The 25,679-nt window shown below is 42.8% G+C and overlaps 1 protein-coding gene across 2 annotated transcripts in view; it reads left to right on the plus strand.

Moving 5' to 3' along the window:
* HS3ST5 (heparan sulfate-glucosamine 3-sulfotransferase 5) overlaps positions 1 to 25,679 on the plus strand; it is a 505,040-nt gene that overhangs the window by 264,209 nt on the left and 215,152 nt on the right. Inside the window, exon 3 of one of the 2 annotated variants that reach the window (XM_073575980.1) lies at positions 18,053 to 18,114. The exons of the other annotated variant lie outside the window; for it this stretch is intronic. The gene's annotated coding sequence lies outside the window, so the exon portion shown is untranslated. The remainder of the gene's footprint in view (positions 1 to 18,052; positions 18,115 to 25,679) is intronic. 2 annotated transcript variants of the gene reach the window in all.

Genomic DNA, 25,679 nt, shown 5'->3' on the forward strand with positions numbered 1-25,679 from the left:
CTGTCACGTGTCCTTATGTGTACCACATTGAGCATGGAGAAAAGAAAGAAGACCAAAGAACTGTCTGAGGACTTGAGAAACCAAATTGTAAGGAAGCATGAGCAATCTCAAGGCTACAAGTCCATCTCCAAAGACCTGAATGTTACTGTGTCTACCGTGCACAGTGTCATCAAGAAGTTTAAAGCCCATGACACTGTGGCTAACCTCCCTAGATGTGGACGGAAAAGAAAAATTGACAAGAGATTTCAACGCAAGATTGTGCAGATGTTGGATAAAGAACCTCGACTAACATCCAAACAAGTTCAAGCTGCCCTGCAGTCCGAGGGTACAACAGTGTCAACCCATACTATCCGTCGGCGTCTGAATGAAAAGGGACTGTATGGTAGGAGACCCAGGAAGACCCCACTTCTTACCCCGAGACATAAAAAAGCCAGGCTGGAGTTTGCCAAAACTTACCTGAAAAAGCCTAAAACGTTTTGGAAGAATGTTCTCTGGTCAGATGAGACAAAATTAGAGCTTTTTGGGCAAAGGCAAAGGCATCAACATAGAGTTTACAGGAGAAAAAAAGAGGCATTCAAAGAAAAGAACACGGTCCCTACAGTCAAACATGGTGGAGGTTCCCTGATGTTTTGGGGATGCTTTGCTGCCTCTGGCACTGGACTGCTTGACCGTGTGCATGGCATTATGAAGTCTGAAGACTACCAACAAATTTTGCAGCATAATGTAGGGCCCAGTGTGAGAAAGCTGGGTCTCCCTCAGAGGTCATGGGTCTTCCAGCTGGACAATGACCCAAAACACACTTCAAAAGCACTAGAAAATGGTTTGAGAGAAAGCACTGGAGACTTCTAAGGTGGCCAGCAATGAGTCCAGACCTGAATCCCATAGAACACCTGTGGAGAGATCTAAAAATGGCAGTTTGGAGAAGGCACCCTTCAAATATCAGGGACCTGGAGCAGTTTGCCAAAGAAGAATGGTCTAAAATTCCAGCAGAGCATTGTAAGAAACTCATTGATGGTTACCGGAAGCGGTTGGTCACAGTTATTTTGGCTAAAGGTTGTGCAACCAAGTATTAGGCTGAGGGTGCCAATACTTTTGTGTGGCCCATTTTTGGAGATTTGTGTGAAATGATCAATGTTTTGCTTTTTGCTTCATTCTCTTTTGTGTTTTTTCATTTAAGACAAATTAAATGAAGATAATAATACCAAAGAATTTGTGTTTGCAATCATTTTCAGGAAGAAACTGAGTATTATCTGACAGAATTGCAGGGGTGTCAATACTTTTGGCCACAACTGTATATATATATAAATATATATTATATATATACTGTATATATAAAATCAATGTCTTCAGATTATTTTGCATTCATATGCTCACCGAGTTTCATTGGAGAATGTAAATGTACCCAGCCAACAGATGGACATGATAGATCATTTGACCTAAAAGGGTTTCCAGAGAATTATTAAAAAATCAATTTGGTAATTTACCTGCATTAAAAATTTACAAATTGTTAGCACTTTCTATACCCTTATCTGAGGACCATATGTTCTCTAGTTTCTTCTGTCTGGAAATCTGTATCAAAATGTCACAGGAGCATTTGAACCAGTATCTATCGCTCTCAAGCCCGCTTAGCTGCCACTGTTGTGGGGAGGCAGTCCACATTATTCTTGTTCCAATTTTTCTCAACAGGCTAGATGGCCACAGTGTTATGGATGTACTTACATAGTAGATAATACTTTCTGCCGATTGGTTGCCTCCTCCATTTTAGCAGACATGTTAAGAGGCTACCTCTCCTATGAATCAGCCGAGAGCTGACAACATGAGCCAATGACAGCCGACACAATTTAAATTCTCTAGAAAACCAATTGAAAACTTGAGAAAGTTTTTTGACTGAAATTTATATTATATTTATCTGAATGAGAATGTTTAGCTCCTTCACGACCAATGATGTATATTTACATCATCGGTCATGTCTCTGCCTTTGATGGCTGATTTAATCAGCCATCAAGTGCGTCTAACAGCCACTGATGGATCTGAGATCAACCCGTGACTGTTAACCAGTTAAATACTGCTGTCAATCACTCTTAGTGTAAGTCTACGAGAGCCTCATTCTGGAATTTCATAACCTGCAAAAGGCGTCTGGAGTGGTGCCGGTAACAAATGAAGACAATGGCTACTAAGTATAAGACTAGGTGCAGGGAACTTAGATTAGTAGTACCGCTCCAGCAGTAATGTAGAAAAAACTGCTGGAGTGGTGCTTTAAATAAAAAAGATATTTAAAAGATATTTCTCCCCGAGGATCTTTACCACACTCTTCTCTTATCATGTTAAAGGGAAATTGTCATGTAAAATAATGCTATCAACCTGCAGGTTAATAGCGTTAATAGCATTCTAACACTGTGCGGTGCCAGCACTGAGAGCCCCACTGCTAGGAGGAATTAACTTTATTGCACCGTAGCCTCACTTTTTCAGTCATGGGGTGGCATCAGAACAGTTTCAGTTCGGTGGCTGAGAACCGCGCGCCTGGCACTGAGTGACAGTAGGCTCATCATGAGGACCGACTGTCAGTCAGTGCCAGAGACCTAATTACAGCCACCACTCTATACGCTGAGCGGTGACTTGAACTGAGCCAGCGTCACCACTGTGACTGAAAACACGAGGTTACGGGGGGGATAATATTCATATCCTCTCAGTAGCTGGTCTCTTAGTTTCAGCACCGTACAGTGTCAGAACACTATTAATCTGCAGATTAACCCGATATCTGCAGGTTAATAGTGTTATTCTATGTGACAGATTTTTCCTACGTAGAAAGGAACTCTTTGGAGTTGGTAATAGTGGAAAATTGAAATCTAAAATTGGTGCAAAGCGACAAGCTTGGGGTGTTCAACGAACTACATCTACTGGCAGAAGTCTGAAATTACTGAAAGAGTTTGCTTTCCATTTCTAAGATCAGACAGTGTCCTGTTGGCTTGGGTTACTTAGACAAGTCTAATTATTTCACATACTGACAGCACATTATTTGAAACTAAAATAGCATCTTTGCAATTATAGCATGTTCTTCTAATTCTCACCACTTGATGGAAACTGGAAATTGCAACTGTCTCAATGATAAACCTATCTGATCAAATGAGTGTAGATTGGGAAAAGAGACTCAATGTGGTCTAAATGCTGGGAAGTTAATGAGGCTTTCAGTGACAGCTTTATATTAATATATTTTCAGATGCTGGTAATGTATTCTCTGTATTAGATACAATTGTCCTTGTCATAGATCAATGATTAGTTTTAGTGCCCTGGAAAATATAATTGTATTATAAATTGCCAGTAAATTATAATAAGTCATTCTTTTATTGAAAATATGCTTCACAAAATGCACAATGTGTTGTTTGTAGTAAATGCTCATATTTGGTGCTTATTGGACAATCATCATTCCCTATTATTTGCAAAAACTGCAACAAAAGGGTGGATAGGTTAAGACTGGTGTTGTGCAGGCCAGTCTTAATGAAGGACTTGCTGGAATCCGATGCGTCAAATTCATTAAGAGGTGCCCAACATGTGGCATGTGCCTCGTCAGCATTTGTGGCGTAAGAAACTTTGACACTGTTGCTGCATGATATGGCAGACACATCCACACCCCTTACCACCCTGACTCCTTCCCACCTCCACAGAGCTGCTTCAAATTGGGTAAAAACAACAACAGTCACATAATTTTTGCACATTTCTGGGTTGCGCTAAAAAATTGCGGCTTTTCAAAGTGTTTTACGGCAATTTTCTGCAGTTAAAGCTTTGATGAATCAAGGGCAAAATGTTTGAAAGCGCTTCACACAGGATTAACACCTTTATTTTTTTGCCCTACGGCTAGTGGTGAATATAAATGAAAAAATATATGTGTGTAGACCGGATGACCATGAAAGGCTCAGTTCACATTTGGGTCACCGATTCCATCTCCTTTGAAAGAAAAAAAAACTGCATGAAAATGATAGACACCTCAGTGAAACACGACAGACGACATAATAAGCCGTTGGGTTCTGTCGGCCAGCGCCGGTGTCCATCGGGTGACTGATCAGGCGCTGCGTTAAGGTTTGTGTTTGTTGCGGAAACCTCAATGCAGTTGCATAGAATTCCTGAATAGCGTTGTCCATCTCTGTTATGTAGATTTAATGGTGCCTTTTGCCCTAATACGTTCCATTGAGCCTTGCTCCTCGTGTTACTTTGAAGCGATTTATCCTGTATTTCCGTTTATGGTGTTATATATTATGTATTCATGTTATGTTAATGCCTGTATAACTACACTTTATGTTTGTATATTGTTCTCCAGCCTGGAAGGATTCCAAATACATAGTGTTGTGCTTTCAGCGTGGCACCAAGATTTTCCCATTGAGCTTTATTAGGGTAGAAAATGGCATAGAAATGACAGGTTCCTGGTTCAGTGATTGCATTATCTCCGAATACATTCCCCTGCCAAGAATGCCAGAGGTTTGTACTGCGGCTATTAGCTTGTAATATGCTACATTTCAGCTGCAGCTACTAGAACTGGATGTGCAGAAAATAATATAATTACCAATGTAAGGGAGACTATTACCTCTCTATGTTAAAAACAACTCATTTCAGGTGACTTCTACTATATTTTGATTTATTTCCAGCTGCAGAGAAGCTGTGAGGGAATTGTGTTGTCAGTGAAGATATTATTTCTGCTTTTTGTCATAGAATTTATTCAGATTATCTCAATTTTGTCATTTTGCATTTTTAATGGAAGGGAATTTTCATGTCGTCTACACATAAATGTTAATTACACTAAGAATTTCTCAGCTAAATGAGTGTATGTACTGGCTGCAGGTGTCCCTATGTCACGCACATAGGCTACATGCCTGAATAGAAAATTTTCCCTATAGCCTATACAAATAATAGGAGCATTCGCAAATCAGAATGACTATATGAAGGAAAATGGTCATTCTAATAATCATTAAAAGGTCAATAGTGACTTTAGGATTGCTAGGTGGCACTAGAGTCCAAGTCCTCTTCTTGTCTGAATAGGCTTTTTGCATAATTAATTATCAGAAAAGCATTGCATGGCCTATAAGTCTCCTTACGCCTGCTTGACACTTCCCACTCGGAGAAAAGTTCCCCTATTTGAAGAGAAGCAGGAAATCTTTGAAACAGGTACAATAAGCCGTATCCATCAGAACTACAGGGAGCAAAATTGGGTTCAGTGAATAGTGGGAAGTAAAGGGGGGTTTTAACCATAGGAAATGAAGGATATTGATATTAATAATTAATGTGCACCCAAATTCCATTTCTTCTTAAGAGTGTTTCCCTGCTCCGGACAATCCTGAATACCCAATAAGGCCTCATTCAGATATTTGTGATTTGTCATGTATGCAAAAACAGTCTGAGTTTCATCATTGTTTTGGATCAGATTTTCATCAGTGTTTGGTTAGTGTGTCAGTTTTTACCATCAGTGATTTTCACATGCACAAAGATAAATAAAATGCAAAGAGTCTCCTATCCTTTGCAATGTTAATCACAGACAACACACTGATGTCATCCATGTACTGCCATGATTTTCACGGAACCCATAGACTTATGTGGTTAATTTTGATCTGTGACTCCAATCACTAACATCGCCATCATGATTTCTTTGCTTACCCTTGGAGGCTGATTCGTGAAGATTGGCGTCAAACACTTCAGTGTTAATGAAGGACTTGCTGGAGTATGATTCATCTAATTCATTATGCGGCGCCTACTGCTTAATAAATTAGCCCCATGTGTGAACAGGCGTGCGCCACCGCCGTAAATTTACTCCAGTCAGAGACTAAAGTGGCATAACTTTTCAAAAATTTGACAGAATGGAGTAGCCACACCCCATCACACACATGTCTCACCCATATTAGCCTAGCTGTCTAAGACCAACATGTAAACACCAAAAGTCTCAATATAGTCTCAAAATATTGTGACAGGTGCCCTCAATAGCCACAGATGGAATCGCGATACACCCGCATCTATTAACTAGATAAATGACGCTGTCAAACGCTGACAGCGATATTTAATTGGCACTTCCGGCAATCGCGCTGGAAATACGCACACCGGTGACCCGCGTCATATGATAGCAGGTCACTGGTGTGTCAGCATGACAACCCGAGGTCTCCTGGAGACCTCTATGGTTATCAGTACTGGATTGCTGTGAGCTCATAGCAAGTCAGCAATTCTACTACATAGAGGTGATCTGACCATCGCCTCTATATAGCAGGGTCAATCGGGCAGCATCTAGTCTCCCGTGGAGACTATTGAAGCATGCCAAAAGTAAAAAAAAATGTGTTTAAAAATATAAAAAAATAAAAAAATATAAAAGTACAAATCACTCCCCTTTTGCTCCAATCAAAATAAAACAATAAAAATAAAATCAAGCATACACATATTTGGTATCGCTGCTTTCAGAATTGCCCGATTTATCAATAAAAAAAAGGATTAACCCAATCACTGAACGGCGTAGTGAGAAAAAAAGTCAAAACGCCAGAATTACGTTTTTTTGGTCACCGCGACATTGCATTAAAATGCAGTAACGGGCGATCAAAAGATCATATCTGCACCAAAATGGTATCATTAAAAACACCAGCCTGGTACGCAAAAAATAAGCTCTCACCCAAACTGAGATCACAAAAAATGGATCTGCTATGGGTATTGGAAAATGGCGCAATTTTTTTTTTAAGCAAAGATTGGAATTTTTTTACCACTTAGATAAAAGAGAACCTAGACATCTTTGGTGTCTATGAACTCGTAATGACCTGGAGAATCATAATGGCTGGTCAGTTTTAGCATTTAGTGAACCTAGCAAAAAAGCCAAACAAAAAACAAATGTGGGATTGCACTTTTTTTGCAATTTCACCACGCTTGGAATTTTTTTCCAATTTTCTAGTACCCGACATGGTAAAACCAATGATGTCGTTCAAAAGTACAACTCGACCCGCAAAAAACTAGCCCTCACATGGCTATATTGATGGAAAATACAAAAGTTATAGCTCTGGGAAGAGGGGAGCAAAAAACGAAAATGCAAAACCAAAAAAATCTCAAGGGGTTAAGGGGTTAATGAATTGACCCATTAATCCACAAAAAAAATCAAGAACATGTGAATAGGACCATAGATTTTAACCCCTCTCTGACATCAGATGTACTATTCCGTCCATGTGCCCTGGGCCAATTTGACCATGAACGGAATAGTACGTCTCAGCGATCGGGCGCACACACGGGTGGTGTGTGGCCGATCGCAGCCGGGTGTCAGCTGATTCTCATAGCTGACACCCTGCACTAAGTGCCAGGAGTGGTCACAGATGGCTCTCGGCACTTTAACCCCCAGAATACTGTGATCAAACATGATTGCAGCATTCCTGGAGCAGGAAGAGGGCTGGCAGCCCCTCTGCCTTTGGATCGGAGACCCCGCAGCGTGACGCGGGGTCCCGATCCCTGCCGTGGTAACACGATGTTGTCATGACAACATCCAGGTTACCAGAGGCGAGAAACTTTCCGGTCATGTGCAGTTCATGATCAGGAAGTCTCTCAGGTCAGTGTAGTAAGTGCAGCGCTGACAGCTTCTATAGCATGCAGATGCTGCTTCATCTGCATGCTATAGAAGCGATCAACCTGCAAAAAATGATTGTCCCATACTGGGACAAAGTGTAAAAGTTAGAATAAAGTAAAAAACAATGTTTAAATAATTGTAAAAATATTAAAGAAATAATAAAAAAAATCAATATATACAGTTCTGTGTAAATTAATTGGGACAAAGCATTTTTTTAAGTAAAATCGTAAGTTGGTTACCAGTCAGTGATTCAAACCAGTTTTAACTGCTTTGAATAGGCACTCACACCTGTTCAAAGCAGTTAAAACTGGTTTGAATCACTGACTGGTAACCAACTTACGATTTTACTTAAAAAAATGCTTTGTCCCATTTAATTTGCACAGCACTGTATTCTATCACTAAATAAATATTTGAATGAAAAAAAATCTAAACAATAAAAGTACACATATTTGGTATTGCCACGTCCGTAACGACCCGACCTATTAAACTGTCACACTAGTTAACCCCTTTAGTGAACACCATAAAAAACAAGGCAAAAAACAATGCTTTATTATCATACCGCCGAACAAAAAGTGAAATAACACGTGATCAAAAAGACGGATATAAATAAACATGGTACCTCTGAAAACGTCATCTTGTCCCCAAAAAACAAGCCCCCATACAGCTCTATACCGGAAGAATAAAAAAGTTGTAGCTCTCAGAATAAAGCGATGCAAAAATAATATTTTTTTTATAAAATACTTTTTATTGTATAAAAGCACCAAAACATAAAAAAGATATAAATGAGGTATTGCTGTAATCATACTGACCCGAAGAATAAAACTGCTTCATCAATTATTCCACACGAGGAACAGTATAAATGCCCTCCCCCCACCAAAAAAATTCATGAATTGCTGGTTTTTGTTCATTCTGCCTCCCAAAAATCTGAATAAAAAGCGATCAAAAAATGTCATGTGTCCAAAATGGTACCAATAAAAACATCAACTCGTACCGCAAAAAGCAAGACCTCACATGACTCTGTGGGCCAAAATATGGAAAACTTATAGCTCTCAAAATATGGTGATGCAAAAATTATTTTTTGCAACAAAAAGCGTCTTTTCGTATGTGACAGCAGCCAAACATAAAAACCTGTTATAGCGCCTCTTTCACATGTCCTGATATTTCTGGTACCGGAGATGTCAGTGTCCGTGTGTAGTACTTGCAGCACACGTGTGGCATGTGTGTACCGCATCAGTACCACAAGGACAGACACTAGGGAAGAAGCGTTAGAGTAAGCGCTGTTCCCCGGCACTGGGTGCTGAACACGGCTCTCATCATTCTCCCCTGCTCTGCCAGCAATCGGCACAAGCAGAGGAGAATGATGAGAGCTGTGTTCAGCCCCCAGCGCCAGGGAACAGCGCTTACTGTAACGCTTCTTCCCCACTGCCGATGCGTGTCACATGGATGACATCCATGTGTGTTATGTGTATGCATGTGTGCTGGATGTTTTGTGGCCCGTGCTTACATTAAAAAACAGACATGTCAGCGTGTTTTTCCCAGACACACAGTCCATGGAAACACACTGCCATGTGCACAGACCGATTCACTTGAATAGGCAAATAGCGCTCCGTTCCTCCCGAACATGGCTGCCTAATGGTATAAAATTCTGTGACACACCCATGGTGTCAATATGATCACTGCACTCCTAGATGAATACATTGAGAGGTATAGTTCGTAAATGGGGTCACTTATGAAGGGTTCTGCTGTTTTTGCCTCTCATGGGATCTCCCAGTGGGTCATGGCACCTGCAAACCATAACAGTAAAATCTGGCGCTCCTTCCCTTCTGAGATCTGCCATGTGGAAAAACAGTGGTTTACCCCCACATGCTCAGGACAAATTGCACAATAACTCTTGGGGTACAATTTCTTCTGGTACCCTTGGTAAAATAAAAATTGGGGGTGAAAAAACATTTTTGTGGAAAAAATATGATTTTTTATTTTTACGGCTCTACGTTATAAACTTCTGTGAAGCACTTGGGGGTTCAAAGTGCTCATCACACATCTAGATAAGTTCCTTAGGGTGTCTAGTTTCCAGAATGGTGTCACTTCTGGGGGGTTTCCACTGTTTAGGTACATCAGGGGCCCTCCAAATACAACAAATATGTCCGATCATAATGCCAGTCAATTTTGCATTTAAAAGTCAAACGGTGCTCCTTCCCTTTCGAGCTTTGCCATGTGCCAAAACAGTGATTTACCTATATATATTATGTATCAGCGTACTCAGGAGAAATTGCACAACAACTTTTGGGGTCCAATTTCTCCTGTTACCCTTGGTAAAATAAAAAAATTGGATCTGAATTAAATTTTTTGTGAAAAAAAGTTTAATGTTCATTTTTTTTTAAACATTTCAAAAATTCCTGTGAAGCACCTGAAGGGTTAATAAACTTCTTGAATGTGGTTTTGAGCACTGTCAGAGGTGCAGTTTTTAGAATGGTGTCGCTTTTGGGTATTTTGGGTATTTTCTATCATATAGACCCCTCAAATGTGATGTGGTCCCGAAAAAAAAAATGGTGTTGTAAAAATGAGAAATCGCTGGTCAACTTTTAACCCTTATAACTTCTTTAAAAAAAAAATGTTGGTTCCAAAATTGTGCGGATATAAAGTAGACATGTGGGAAATGTTACTTATGAAGTATTTTATGTGACATATCTCTGTGATTTAAGGGCTTGAAAATTCAAAGTTGGAAAATTGCGAAATTTTCAAAATTTTCACCAAATTCTTGTTTTTTTCACAAACGCAAGTCACATCAAATAAATTTTACCATTATAATGAAGTACAATATGTCACGAGAAAACAATGTCATAATCATCGGGATCCATGGAAGCGTTCCAGAGTTATTACCTCATAAATGGACAGTGGTCAGAAATGTAAAAATTGGCCTGGTCGTTAACGTGCAAACCACCCTTGGGGGTAAAGGGTTTATGGGTACATGTTCTATTCATGAAAACCATGGTAGAACATATACAGGAGCCACATATGCAGTGGCGGACACTGACAGAAAAGGTCCCCTGTGCAAAAACCATATATGGGCCCTTTTCAGTCCAATTACTTGGCATAATGCACAATGTCTGCTTTGGAAGTGGAAGTGGGCCCCTTTGCCTCTTGGGCCCCTGTGCAGCTGCATAGATTGCATCAATGATATCTCTGTTCCTGCACAGATGACTGATTAGGTCTTATGCAGGGAACTGCACTACATCCCAGTTCACATGAATAGGGATATATAGCAATTTCCTAAATTACAAGTTTCAGGAGAATTGCTGTGCAGGGGAAAAGCCAACAGGATTCTCAGGATTTCTATGGGCTGAAAGTTTCGACGACTGCCAATCACCGTGTTTTGGCATAAACCAATTCAATGCCATAACATTCTCAAATGGAAGTATCCCTTTAAGGGCGGAGTAACACCACCGTATTACACGAGGATCACATCACAATCCTCAGACTTGCCGTCGGCTCTCCTGACCTGAGCGTGACAGCGTCATAGAATGCATACATGCCGGCGGCCAGTATCAGGATTGTGATGCAATCCTCGTGTGAGTAGTACAGCAGTCTGTGCCATAAAGAAAATAATCTTTTATTAGAAGTGTTGCTTCTTTCATGAGAAGACATGTTCTAATAGTAAAATTGTGTCAGTATTGAAAATGGGAAAATATGCTGCTCTCATTCTAGGAATCCTTATCCTAAATCATATTCTGCTGTTCATGGCAAGCTATATTTTATCTAATATATAAAGCTCAAAGTGTGTATGTATGTATGTGTGTATGTCTGGGATAGGCATCTGCACCGTCGCAGCTACAGCCACAAAATTTGGCACAGTCACACGTCTGGACCCCGAGAGCGTCCTAAGCTATGTTGTGAGGCGAAATTTTAACCCCGCGCGTTCCAATTCACCAAACAATTTTGCCCCTATCTACATACTGGGGGAACAAGTGTGTGCACGTCAAGCCCCGCCCCTCATTGTGATGTCATAATGCCCTTATTTGCATACTGGGAAATCAGTGTGTGTATCAAGCCCCGCCCCTCATTATGATGTCACAATGGTTGCCATGGGATGGAGGCTGTGTGATGGGTATATGGGCACTGGACTATGGGATGGAGGATATGTATGACGGGTATATGGGCATGAGACTATGGGATGGCGGATATGTATATGGGCACGGGACTATGGGATGGAGGATGTGTGATGGGTATATGGGCACTTGACAATGGGATGGAGGATATGTATGACGGGTATATGGGCACGGGACTGAGATGGCGGATATGTATGATGGGTATATGGGCATGGGACTATGGGATGGAGGATATGTATGATGGGTATATGGGCATGGGACTATGAGATGAAGGATGTGTGATGGGTATATGGGCACTCAACTATGGGATGGCGAATATGTATGATGGGTATATGGGCATGGGACTATGGGATGGAGAATATGTATGATGGGTATATGGGCACTTGACTATGGGATGGAGGATATGTATGACGGGTATATGGGCATGGGACTATGGGATGGCAGATATGTATATGGGCACGGGACTATGGGATGGAGGATGTGTGATGGGTATATGGGCACTTGACAATGGGATGGAGGATATGTATGACGGGTATATGGGCACGGGACTGAGATGGCGGATATGTATGATGGGTATATGGGCATGGGACTATGGGATGGAGGATATGTATGATGGGTATATGGGCATGGGACTATGAGATGAAGGATGTGTGATGGGTATATGGGCACTCGACTATGGGATGGCAAATATGTATGATGGGTATATGGGCATGGGACTATGGGATGGAGAATATGTATGATGGGTATATGGGCACTTGACTATGGGATGGAGGATATGTTTGACGGGTATATGGGCACGGGACTATGGGATGGTGGATATGTATATGGGCACGGGACTATGGGATGGAGGATGTGTGATGGGTATATGGGCACTGGACTATGGGATGGAGGATATGTATGACGGGTATATGGCACGGGACTATGAGATGGTGGATATGTATGATGGGTATATGGGCACGGGACTATGGGATGGAGGATATGTATGATGGGTATATGGGCATGGGACTATGAGATGAAGGATGTGTGATGGGTATATGGGCACTCGACTATGGGATGGCGAATATGTATGATGGGTATATCGGCATGGAACTATGGGATGGAGAATATGTATGATGGGTATATGGGCATGGGACTATGGGATGGAGGATGTGTGATGGGTATATGGGCACTCGACTATGGGATGGCGAATATGTATGATGGGTATATGGGTATGGGACTATGGGATGGAGAATATGTATGATGGGTATATGGGCATGGGACTATGGGATGGAGAATATGTATGATGGGTATATGGGCATGGGACTATGGGATGGAGGATGTGTGATGGGTATATGAGCACTCGACTATGGGATGGAGGATATGTATGATGGGTATATGGGCACGGGACTATGGGATGGAGGATAATTATAATTTTCTATAACTAACCACAGTTAGTTACTATGCTAGTTTGTTATAAAGCAGAAAACATCAGAATTTGACAATGTGTATATTTTATATGTAGAGCACTACCATTATTATCAAAGGGGTTGTCCAGTCAGAAGATATTGATGATATTCTTCAGATAGTATGGCTCCCAGATCAGGAAATGGCACCAGGGGAACTTTTATTGTATTTTGCTTTGTGGACAACAGGTATGTAGAATGTACAGCTCTAGGTCATCAACATCGGAATGGTGGGGTCTCCAGCAAGACAATAGGAGCCATTCTGCAGTCCTTTCTCTGGCGGCTTGATTAATTGTGTCTACATCCATTCTTGGCTGGGGCTTACAATTGCTAATTGGTTGGGGTGTCAGGTGTCGGACCCCAATCTGTTATTGATGACATTTCTTTTAAGTCTATCAAGCCACAGAAAGTTAAAATTTGTATTCGAGTTGCAACAACAGAACAATTAAAAATGGACAAAAACTTCTTTACTTTTGTAAAGAAAAATACATCTGAAGTGTAGGACCTATGTACGTGAAAGATCTGCAGTGACAGTATATGATATGTATGATGGGTATATAGGCAGTGCCAGTGGACTATGGGATGGAGGATGTGTGATGGGTATATGGGCACTGGACTGTTGGATGGAGGATATGTATGATGGGTACAGGACTATGGGATGGCGGATATGTATGATGGGTATATGGGCACTGGACTATGGGATGCAGGATGTGTGATGGGTATATGAACACTGGACTATGGGATGGAGAATATGTATGATGGGTATATGGGCTCAGGACTATGGGATAGAGGACGTGTATGATGGGTATATGGGCACTAGACTATTTGATGGAGGATGTGTGATGGGTATATGGACACTGGACTATGGGACGGAGTGTTAGGCGTCGAGTTTCCCCTACTGCACAGGAGGAATCTCAAGCCATGTCCCCTGTAGTCTCCCATTCCTCTGCAGCTGCAGAGATTCCTGCTCAGTAGAGGCGTCAATCCAGACATCTTGCCCAGGCTAATGCTAGGCGTCTGATTGCTCCTTCAGGCTCTGCTGTAACACCATGCTTGAATCAGCAGCAAGCAGACGCTCCAGGGACTAAGTCCTGTATTTTGCCTACTGAGCATGCCCGTGGGACGACCTCTCATTGGAGGTCGGAGGTCACATGCGCAGGTCCCGCACCTGCTCGGATTGGTCCACCACTGGGAAGGTCCCGGAAGGACGCCACTATAAAAGAGTCACATGGCTGCTCAGCCATGCACTAGTATAGACTCTTATGCTAAAGGTGTGTATGATGATGGATGCATGTATCTGGTGACTGACTCATTTGAAACCCCTACCCTTGGTTGTGCCTGTTGTTAGGGTCTAGTGGTCAGAGTCAGCGCCTGTCAGTGGCTAGGCTTTAGGCCACAGTGCTCCAGGTCAGCACCTCACGTAGCGCCATATTGTGCCATCCAGCGCAAAGCACATAATTGCCACATCTACGGTGGTGCCGAGTGCTGGTCAGTCTAGAGGGACTCCGACCCTGTGTCTTGGGGCAGAATCTTGTGACTTTACACCAGCGCTCACTTCGCCGAGCTCTGTGAGCTTAACAGGCTTCGGCGATTATATTCGGCGGTAGTGTGGCTCTGTGAGGCAACAGAGTCCGCCTCGTACACACCGGGTGACGTTATCCCGCATGTGTTCGCTTATTACACCGCCTGTTAGGGACGGCGGAATGCACTAAATAATAAATAATAGAAAGTGCGTTCGCCGCCTGGGGTCCTCCGTCCAGAAGGTGTTACACAGCTGCTAGGTAATAGCGGACACTCAATATGGCGGTATATCGCACTCGGGCTGAACGTCACCCGCTGTGCACTGGGCGTACTCTGTTGATTCACAGAGGCGCCAAAGCAATAAACATAAATACCGAGCCTGTTGGACTCACAGGTCTCAGCGGAATGCCACGCACATTATATGGTCACAGGACCAGGGCCCAAGGCACAGGGTCAGTGTCCATCTAGACCTACCGTGCGTGCGGCATCGCTACCGCGGACGCCGACAAGTGCTGCAGACTGCAGTGCGGCGACTGACACAGCCACTCTCCGACAATGCCCAGGAGGGGGCGCACTGTCGGACGCTAGTTCTGTGGAGATATGCACTGTGGCCTGTAACGTGCCACTGACTGCCGCTGACTCTGTAACTAAGTCCCTATCCACACACATAATATCAGAGGGAGGGGAGTCATTCGCAGGTTCATGCATCCATCATCATTCACACAGGTACCAACTAGAGTCTATACTAGCGCATGGCCGCTTGAACCTTTTATAGCCGGGACCTTCCAGAATCTTCCAGATCCCTGAGATGGACCAATCAGATCTGGAGAAGGTCCTGTGCATGTGCCTCCCGATCTCCAATGGGAGATCGTCTCGTGAGCATGCTCAGTGGAGCGACGGAAGGACTTAGCCTCTGGAGTGACTTGCTGCTGATCAGCCTGCGCTGTTATTGCTGGCCCAGAGGTGGCAGCAACAGCCAGACCCACAGAGTTGGTCTGAGTAGAGCGTCGAGGACGACGGGGCTGCTGAGCAAGCTCCTCTGTGGTCAATGGAGAATGGGAGACCGCAGGATGTGAGGATATGGATCCCTGCTGTGCAGTTGCAGGAACCCGACACCTAACACTATATGAATAGTATCTGCCATTACTTAGCTGCAGTATTCCATCTCTGCACGGTGGACCCCAGGCTGCGAACGCACCTCATTATCATTTTATTATTTTGTGCGTTCCGCCAGCCTAACATGGAGGACATGTATGATGGGTATATTGGCACGGTACTATGGGATGGCGGATATGTATGATGGGTATATGGGCATGGGAGTCTCCATGGGAGACTAGAAGCTGCCATAACCTGATCGGCTTTGCTACATACAGGCGATGATCAGATCGCCTGTATGCAGCCGAATTACTCACTTGCTATGAGCGTTGATGACCTGGTGGCGCTCATAGCAATCCAGCAGTGACAACCATAGAGGTCTCCAGGAGACCCCTGGTTGTCATGCCAACCTATCGGTGACCTGCGATCACGTGATGGGGTCACTGATGGGCGGCTTTATGGCCAAAAACGCGCATTAAACGTTCAACGGGTTAATAGCTGTGGATGGATAGTGATTCCACCCATGGATGTTCCAGGCACATGTCAGCTGTTCTAAACATCTGATATGTGACAGGAAAGATGGGGGCTCAGCGCCGGAGCCAACATCAAAGGGAGGGAGTCCGATATTGGAGTAAATGCACACCCGATGTTGGAAAGGGGTTAATATTTGCCAAATGCCAGAATAATGAGAGAATGTTTTAAGGCTTTTTTATTACTGCAAATTCAAAAAGTTTACATACATTTCATTGCCCTTAAACTGAATGACTTGGGTCAAATGTTAAGGGATATCCTTCCATAAGCTTCTCACAATAGTGTGACAGAATTTGGGCCCACTCCTCCTGACAAAACTGGTGTAGCTGATGCAGCTTTGTAGGCCAGGCCACCTTACTTGAACCTGCCTTTACAGCTTTGCCCATAAATTTTCAGTAGGATTGAGATCAGGGCTTTGTTATGGCCACTCCAAATCCAAAACATTGACTTTGTAATCCTTAAGCCACTTTGTTACCATTTTGGCAATATGCTTCGGGTCATTGTCCATTTGGAAGACCCATTTCTGTCCAAGCATTAACTTCCTGGCTGATGTCTTGAAATGTTCATTATTGCCACTTTTCTCATGATGCCATCTATTTTTGAAGTGCACCAGTACCTCCTGCAGCAAAACATCCCCACATGATGCTGCCACCCCTGTGTTTCACTGATGGGATGGTGTTCTTAGGCTTCCAAACTTCTCCTTTTTTCCTCCTCATTATGCCCAAAAAGTTCAATTTTAGTTTCATGAGACCACAGGAAATGTCTCCAAAAATTAAGGTCTTTGTTCCTGCGTGCATTTGCAAACCTTGATCTGGCTTTTTATGCTTCTTTTGGAGTAATGGCTTCTTCATGGCAGAGTGGCCTTTCAGCCCATGTTGATACAGTACTCGTTTCACTGTGGATATTGTCACAATCTTACCAGCTTCCGCCATCATCTTAACAAGGTCTTTTGCTTTTGTTCTTGGGTTAATATGCACATGTCAGACCAAAGCACGTTCATCCCTGGGAAACAGAACCCATCTTCTTCCTGAGTGGTATGATGGCTGGACATTCTCATCTTGTTTGTACTTATGTATAATAGTGTGTACAGATGAACGAGGCACTTTCAGGTATCTCGCAATTGTACCCAAGGATGAGCCAGAATTGCGTAAGTCCACAATTCTCTTCCTGATATCTGATTTCTTTAGACTTCCCTATGATGCTACACAAAGAAGCAGTGTGTTTCCAGTGTGCATTGAAATACATCCACAGGTTTGTCTCAGAAAGCTTCCAAACACATGACGTCATCTTATGGGCAGTCAAGAATTGTTTAAAGGCATTATAATCTTAGTGTATGTAAACTTTTGACTTTACAGCAAGTAGTAAAAATGCCATAAAACATTCTCTCTCTCTCTCTCTCTCTCTCTCTCTCTCTCTCTCGTTATTCTGGCATTTGGTAAATAGTATTAATTATGGTAATCATAATTGTCTTAACACTGAAAAGGTTTATTCTGATTTCATGTCAGATATTGAGAAAAACATGCATATGTGTCTTTTTATATATTGTATGTAAACCTCTGGCTTCAACTGTTAGTTCATTGAGTTCAACTTACAGACTAATATGTTGATCCAAAAGAATTCAAAACCAGATGAGGCCTTCCCCATAGTATGGTAAAAATTCCTTTCTGACTCCAATTACATCCATCAGACTAGTTCTCCGGATCAACATCCCATAACAGAATCTAGTGCCTGTATCCTGTTATATTATGTTTTCCATGAAAGGCATCCAGGCTCTCATTATTTTTTTGTAGTGAAAGAAGAAGCGGTAGCGAAACGCGCGTTGGGGCAGAGGGATTCCATGTGCCCATATTAGGTAAGATTGCCCATTTACATTACTAATATATTGTGCAGAACCTTGGTACCAACAGCAGTTTACATTACGGCTCATTACACGCTGGAAAGTCCTGTTCCCTTAGTTTTGCATGCTTTCATAGTGCTTCTTTACATGTGAGCAGGTCCGGTTTGTTTGTTTTGTATATACCCCAATTGCTATTTTTCTGCTATTCATCTAGGCTGCATTAAGACACCTTGATTGTCTATATTTATTTGGTTTGCACATGCTTTGCACAGTGTCGTAAGTTTACATCATTAAACAGGGCTACATATCCCATTTAGGGCTTTTTGAGGACACCCTGGGATTTTGTTCAGTCCCTCTTTTTTATATACACCTCTCTGTTTGTTGTATATGTGTTTTAATTGTTATTTAATAAAACATCATTTTAAATTTGAAGTACCATTTTTTGGAGCCCATTTTTTCATTACTGGTAGCCAAATGGAGATAAAGTAAAGAATCTAAGTCTGTGATTATGATTAAACCTTCTTTCCTCTAGACATAGAAGATGCCCCCTTGTCATCGTTGCAGGCTTAGGGTACCGTTACACCTAGCGATGCACCAGCTGTCAGGAACGCTGGTGCATCGCTAGGTGGTCGCTAGTGAGCTGCCACTCAGGCAGATCTCACCAGCGACATCGCTGGGGACGGGGATCGCTACTTACCTGTCAGACGCAGCGATCCTGCGTCCTCCCGCCCGGGTCCACGCGTCGCTCGTCGGCGCCACAGGAAGCGCCGCAGGAAGTAACCAACGAGGAATGGTCCAGCAGCTTCTCGCGCGATCAGCGATAACCAGCGGGGGGGAGCCGGTCGGAGGTAAGTATCAGACACAGCGATATCGCTAGCAACGTCACAAAATCGGTGACTTTACAGCGATATTGCTAGCGATATCGCAGTCTGTAACGGGGGCTTTAGATGTAAAAAGATCATTAGAAAGATTTCTGTAATGCACCTTAATATATTTGTAGACTGTAATAAGTTCGCCCCAAGCCTTCGCTTTTCCAGACTAAATAACCCCAAGATTGATAAACTGTTTTTTTACTGCAGTCCTCCCATTCCCTTAATGAGAACCTGTTACTGTATGTCCCCAAAATGCTAATAATCTGCAGATATTGGTTAATCTGCAGGATAATAGTGTTCTAAAGCTGCCCGCTTGTCACACTCAAAGGCCAGATATCAGAAGAAAATTAGCTTTATACCTTCTGAGATTTGCTGCTTTTCAGTCATAGAGGTGCAGTCAGTGCTGCTTCACTCGCTGCTCAGTATTCAATGAGCTGCAGCTGTAACAACACCTCGGCACTGACTGACAGCTGGCCCTGCAGTGCATCAGTGCTGAACCGGCTGTCAGTCATTGCCGGGGTGTGCTCACAGCCGCTGCTCACTACGTACTCAGCAGTAGCCGGCCATGCCACTATGACTGAAAACCAGAGGCTGCTGAGAGACATAAAGATCATTTCCTCCAAGTAGCCGGAATTTCAGCACTGATACAGCTCATTTACATATAAGAAAAATGTGGATTTCTCTGGAGTAAGACATCAGATCGCAAATATCAAGGTAGCATTTTATTAAGCTTCCTATTACCTACATGCCCATATAGAAGGCATAGGAGAGCTGATCCTACTATCAGATTCCCTTTAAATATAGGTGTGTGTGTTTCAAATTCCTGTTAACACTTTCTCCTCCATGAGGGAGTTTAATTCCCATCATTCATTGACAGCTGTAGCCCTTCAGAACCGGTTGGTGTTTATTCTACAGACTGCATTCCACAAAAGGAACTTTCCTATAGGAGAGTTACAGCAAAAAATGTATGGTTTTCATATTGATTGCTGATTTTCAGGGAGTTGTCTGGTCCAAATCGATAAGTCTGCACTCTGTGTGACTGCAGACTTATGAATCCCCCTAGCGTGCACATTGTGCATTGACGAGTTTGTATAAATAAGGCCGGTTCACAAGTTCAGTGTTTGGTCAGAGTATTTTACCTCAGTATTTGTAAGCCAAAACCAGGAGTGGGTGATTGATGCAGAAGTGGTGACGTGTTTCTATTATACTTTTCCTCTGATTGTTCCACTCCTAGTTTTGGCTTAGCAGAGGAAAAATATAATAGAAACACATCACCCCTTCTGCATTTATCACCCACTCCTGGTTTTGGCTTACAGATACTGATGTAAAATACTGACCAAATACCGAACATGGCTTTATACATACTCCCGTCCAGAACCCAACTGGTAGGCACGGTCTCGCTTCATACACTTGTGTGGAGCGAGGCCACTCCCAATGGATGGGTTTTGGCCGGGAGTATGTGTAATGCATACATACCCTCCAGTCCCAGCTCAGAAACCGGTGAATTCCCACAGCGCGCAGTGCATGCACTGGGGGGATTCATAAGTCTGCAGTCACACAGAATGACTACAGACTTATCGATTTGGACAAGACAAACCCTTTAAGTTTTGTGGCCAAATCTGCCATTACATGATGTGCCATAAATGTCATTCCTCGGATCCTCACCTCTCACTTATTGGTCCACCAATTCCTGACCGCTGCATTTTCCTAATACTGCAGTGGATACGTAATTGGACATAAATGCAATCATCTTTCCATTCAAATGTAAGGAGAATGTATTGGACGTTAGTTTGTGAATATTGGTACGTAGCTGTAGATTGGGCCTCCAGAATCAGTTTTACTGGTGGATCATGGACACCCCAGTCCGTCACTGCTCAATCTAAATTGCGACGTATTGATATAAAAAGACTTATTTGCTCAGGTGTATATCAGAGATAAATCTGCATTGAACATTTGTGTTGAAAATCTTAGTTTGATAAATGCCATCATCCCATAAAACAGAACTTCCCCCGAGCCCCATATAACCACTTCATAATCTGGATTTAAAATTAAAATTTGATTCATTTCAACAATCATCAGCATTTACTTTCAGTTAGATGGTAATTGAGTTTCACATATTCCTGAGTTTGATGCATTGCTCTGTCTACGACTGCTGGCTTAGAGTCAGACAATTTCTTCATATCCTACTGGATCAATTGCATTTCCATTCCACATTTAATATTGTTCCACTGGACAAAATAACAGTGTTTAATGAATGCATGAGGCACAAGGCTGCTGACACATGCCATAAAATGCCGGGGTTTACTTTATAAATGTCTCATGCCCTCACCTTGGTAGATACCCAGATGAATTATGCAGTATGATTATTTCACACACTCGGACGCTAAATGGTTAAATGCACATAAGGTCTGCAACATTTTCCGCTAGCATCCACTCCATTCTGCGCCTTTTGACATAGGCAGAAGGCGTCTGTAGCTGTATGGCAGGTAAGGAAATATCAGACGTAGAATTTAAAGCAATGCACTCTTTTATTTAATGTGTATTAGTTCTAGCAACAATCAGTAGAATGAAATATAATCCGAGCCTCGAGCCGGTACTACATGCCTATAGTAATGTTTTTGTTACATGTAGCCTATAAACATAACTGAAATGGGATATAAGCTATGCCTAGTGATGCTTAAAATACCCATTAATACATGATTTATTCAAAGGCAAATAGCTCGGGGGGCTCTCTTTTTTTGGGGGCCCACCGATCAGGCAAATTCGGGACAGATTCACTTTTTTGTGTTTTTACATAGACATATTTGTGAGGACTGCAAAGAACTGGAGTCACAAAAAAAACATAACAATGGGTAAACACAATCCTCTTAAAGGCTTGTAGATTTTGGAAAATCCCAAAAATGTAAGTATACATTTACTGCTTCTTCCAGGTGCATTGACTTCTTCATGAGGTCAATGCTAATATGGCGCTAATCTTATGCTGTAATGCGGGTGATCTAATGTTATCATGTAACGTGGTGGTTAAAATTGGTCCCCAGATGGGCAATTTAGTAATAAAATCCCTTGTATATTTTTTTCTTTTATTCACTCTTGATATTCTTCTTTCATCCTATAGGCAATTTAGTTGCTAGAGATGAGTGATTAGTGAATTTTCCAAAATTCTAATTTGGTATATTTGCTTAAATCAGACAAGAAATATGATTTGCATTGAATGAGTCATCATTGGTGTTAAAAACACCATTTATTATAATCTGAGCTTTCTAAACTCCACAGAGTAAACGGATGGGCTTGGAAAGTGATAAAAACAAAAAATCATACTCACTTAGCCTCTCCCCTGTGTCTGCCTTTGCAGCTTCCAGCTGGCCCTCCATTGGTGTCCAGAATCTCCACACTCCTCTAGTGCAGGTTTCCCCAACTCCAGTCCTCAAGGCCCACCAGCAGATCATGTATTCAGGATTTCCTTTGTATTGCACAGGTGAAGCAATTATCACCTGAGCAATACTAAGGAAATCCTGAAAACATGATCTGTTGGTGGGCCTTGAGGACTGGAGTTGGGGAACCCTGCTCTAGGGCTTATCTCCTCTTCACACCGCACCAGCACTTCTGGCCTTCTGGCACTCGTTAGGCCCTGACTAGAGTTGAGCGATACCGTCCGATACTTCAAAGTATCGTATCGGATGGTATCGGCCGATCTTTAAAAAAAGTATCGGTATCGCCGATTCCGATACCGGAAGTCCCATTCAAGTCTATGGGACTTCCGGTATCGGAATAAGAAAAACCCTTTCCTGCCCTTGTACAGCCTCTCTGGGGTCTGTACGGGCCTTTCGGGGGGCTGTGCCGGCCTGCCAGGGGGTCTGTGCAGGCTCCGGTGGTCTGTGCCGGCCTGCCGGTGGTCTGTGCAGGCTCCGGGGGGCTGTGCCGGCCTGCCGGGGGGCTGTGCAGGCTCCGGGGGGCTGTGCCGGCCTGCCGGGGGGCTGTGCCGGCCTGCCGGGGGGCTGTGCCGGCCTGCCGGTGGTCTGTGCAGGCTCCGGGGGTCTGTGCAGGCATCGTCCGATGGGACTACAAGTCCCATCGGGCGATGCCTGCTACCATGACAGTGATTGACACATTAGCCAATGATGGGACAGTAGTAGTCCCATCATCCGGCTAATGTGTTAAATGTAAAAAAAAAAAAAAAAATTACATGCTACATACATACAACATGCATACTACATACATGCTACATTCATACTACATACTACATACATGCTACATTCATACTACATAAATACTACATGCAACATACATACTACATATATACTACATGCATGCTACATACATACTGCATGCTACATACATACCACATATATACTACATACATACTACATGCATGCTACATGCATGCTACATGCTACATACATAACACATATATACTACATGCATGCTACATACATACTACATGCTACATACTACATATATACTACATGCATGCTACATACTACATGCTACATACATACTACATATATGCTACATACATACTGCATGCTACATGCATGCTACATACATACTACATACATGCTACATACATACTACATATATACTACATACATACTACATGCATGCTACATGCATGCTACATGCATGCTACATACATACCACATATATACTACATGCATGCTACATACATACTACATGCTACATACATACTACATGCTACATACATACTACATATATACTACATGCATGCTACATACATACTACATGCTACATACATACTACATATATACTACATACATACTACATACATGCTACATACATACTGCATGCTACATACATACTACATGCATGCTACATACATACTACATGCATGCTACATACATACTACATGCATGCTACATACATACTACATGCATGCTACATGCATGCTACATACATACTACATGCTACATACATACCACATATATACTACATACATACAATACATTCATACAATACATACATAGACATACAGTACATATAACATAGAGTAACATACTTACCAATACTTGTCACATTGTTCCCCGAAGCCATTGTCTTTTCCGGGATAAATATTAACATAACAAACCACAAAAATACTCACCCACGATCCGAAGCAGTCCACGAGTGTGTCCCACGACGATCTTGGGTAGAGAACTGCAGCATCAGATGATGCTGCCGTTCTCTACGGGCTGCAGGAATCCAATGACGGAAGGTAGGTATCCTTCCGCACTGTATTCCTCCGCCACTTAAAAAAAAAAAAGTCCCTAGTCTCACTTTATGCCATTACTGCGTGGGAAATTCCCACACAGCAATGGCATAAAGTGAGACTAGGGACTTTTTTTTTTTTAAGTGGCGGAGGAATACAGTGCGGAAGGATACCTACCTTCCGTCATTGGATTCCTGCAGCCCGTAGAGAACGGCAGCATCATCTGATGCTGCAGTTCTCTACCCAAGATCGTCGTGGGACACACTCGTGGACTGCTTCGGATCGTGGGTGAGTATTTTTGTGGTTTGTTATGTTAATATTTATCCCGGAAAAGACAATGGCTTCGGGGAACAATGTGACAAGTATTGGTAAGTATGTTACTCTATGTTATATGTACTGTATGTCTATGTATGTATTGTATGAATGTATTGTATGTATGTAGTATATATGTGGTATGTATGTAGCATGTAGTATGTATGTAGCATGCATGTAGTATGTATGTAGCATGCATGTAGTATGTATGTAGCATGCATGTAGTATGTATGTAGTATGTATGTAGTATGTATGTAGCATGCAGTATGTATGTAGCATGTATGTAGTATGTATGTAGTATATATGTAGTATGTATGTAGCATGTAGTATGTATGTAGCATGCATGTAGTATATATGTAGTATGTATGTAGCATGCATGTAGTATGTATGTAGTATGTATGTAGTATGTATGTAGCATGCAGTATGTATGTAGCATGTATGTAGTATGTATGTAGTATATATGTAGTATGTATGTAGCATGCATGTAGTATGTATGTAGTATGTATGTAGTATGTATGTAGTATTTTTTTTTTTTTTTTTAACATTTAACACATTAGCCGGATGATGGGACTACTACTGTCCCATCATTGGCTAATGTGTCAATCACTGTCATGGTAGCAGGCATCGCCCGATGGGACTTGTAGTCCCATCGGACGATGCTTGCACAGACCCCCGGACATCAGCACAGCCCCCCGGCAGGCCGGCACAGCCCCCCGGCAGGCCGGTACAGACCCCCACAGGGTGCACAGACCACCGGCAGGCCGGCACAGCCCCCCGGCAGGCCGGTACAGACCCCCACAGGGTGCACAGACCACCGGCAGGCCGGCACAGCCCCCCGGCAGGCCGGTACAGACCCCGGGCAGTCCACACAGCCCCCCGGCAGGCCGGCACAGCCCCCCGGCAGGCCGGCAGAGACCCCCGGAAGGCCCGAAATGACGGCGCATCATGATGCGCACACACCGCGCATCATGATGACGTCAGGCCGTCAATCAACTGAACTTCCGATTCCGATGCCGAATTCCGATATTGAAAAAATATCGGAAGTCGGTATCGGAATTCCGATACAGCAAGTATCGGCCGATACCCGATACTTGCGGTATCGGAATGCTCAACACTAGCCCTGACACATTTCTTTATATCATGACATGCGTCACCCTACATAGTCACAAGGGCTGGCGCATGCATTAACATCA

This window comes from Dendrobates tinctorius, unplaced genomic scaffold (genome assembly GCF_039654945.1).
Source record: "Dendrobates tinctorius isolate UK_male_01 unplaced genomic scaffold, ASM3965494v1 ptg000046l, whole genome shotgun sequence".
NCBI classification, from domain to species: domain Eukaryota; kingdom Metazoa; phylum Chordata; class Amphibia; order Anura; family Dendrobatidae; genus Dendrobates; species Dendrobates tinctorius.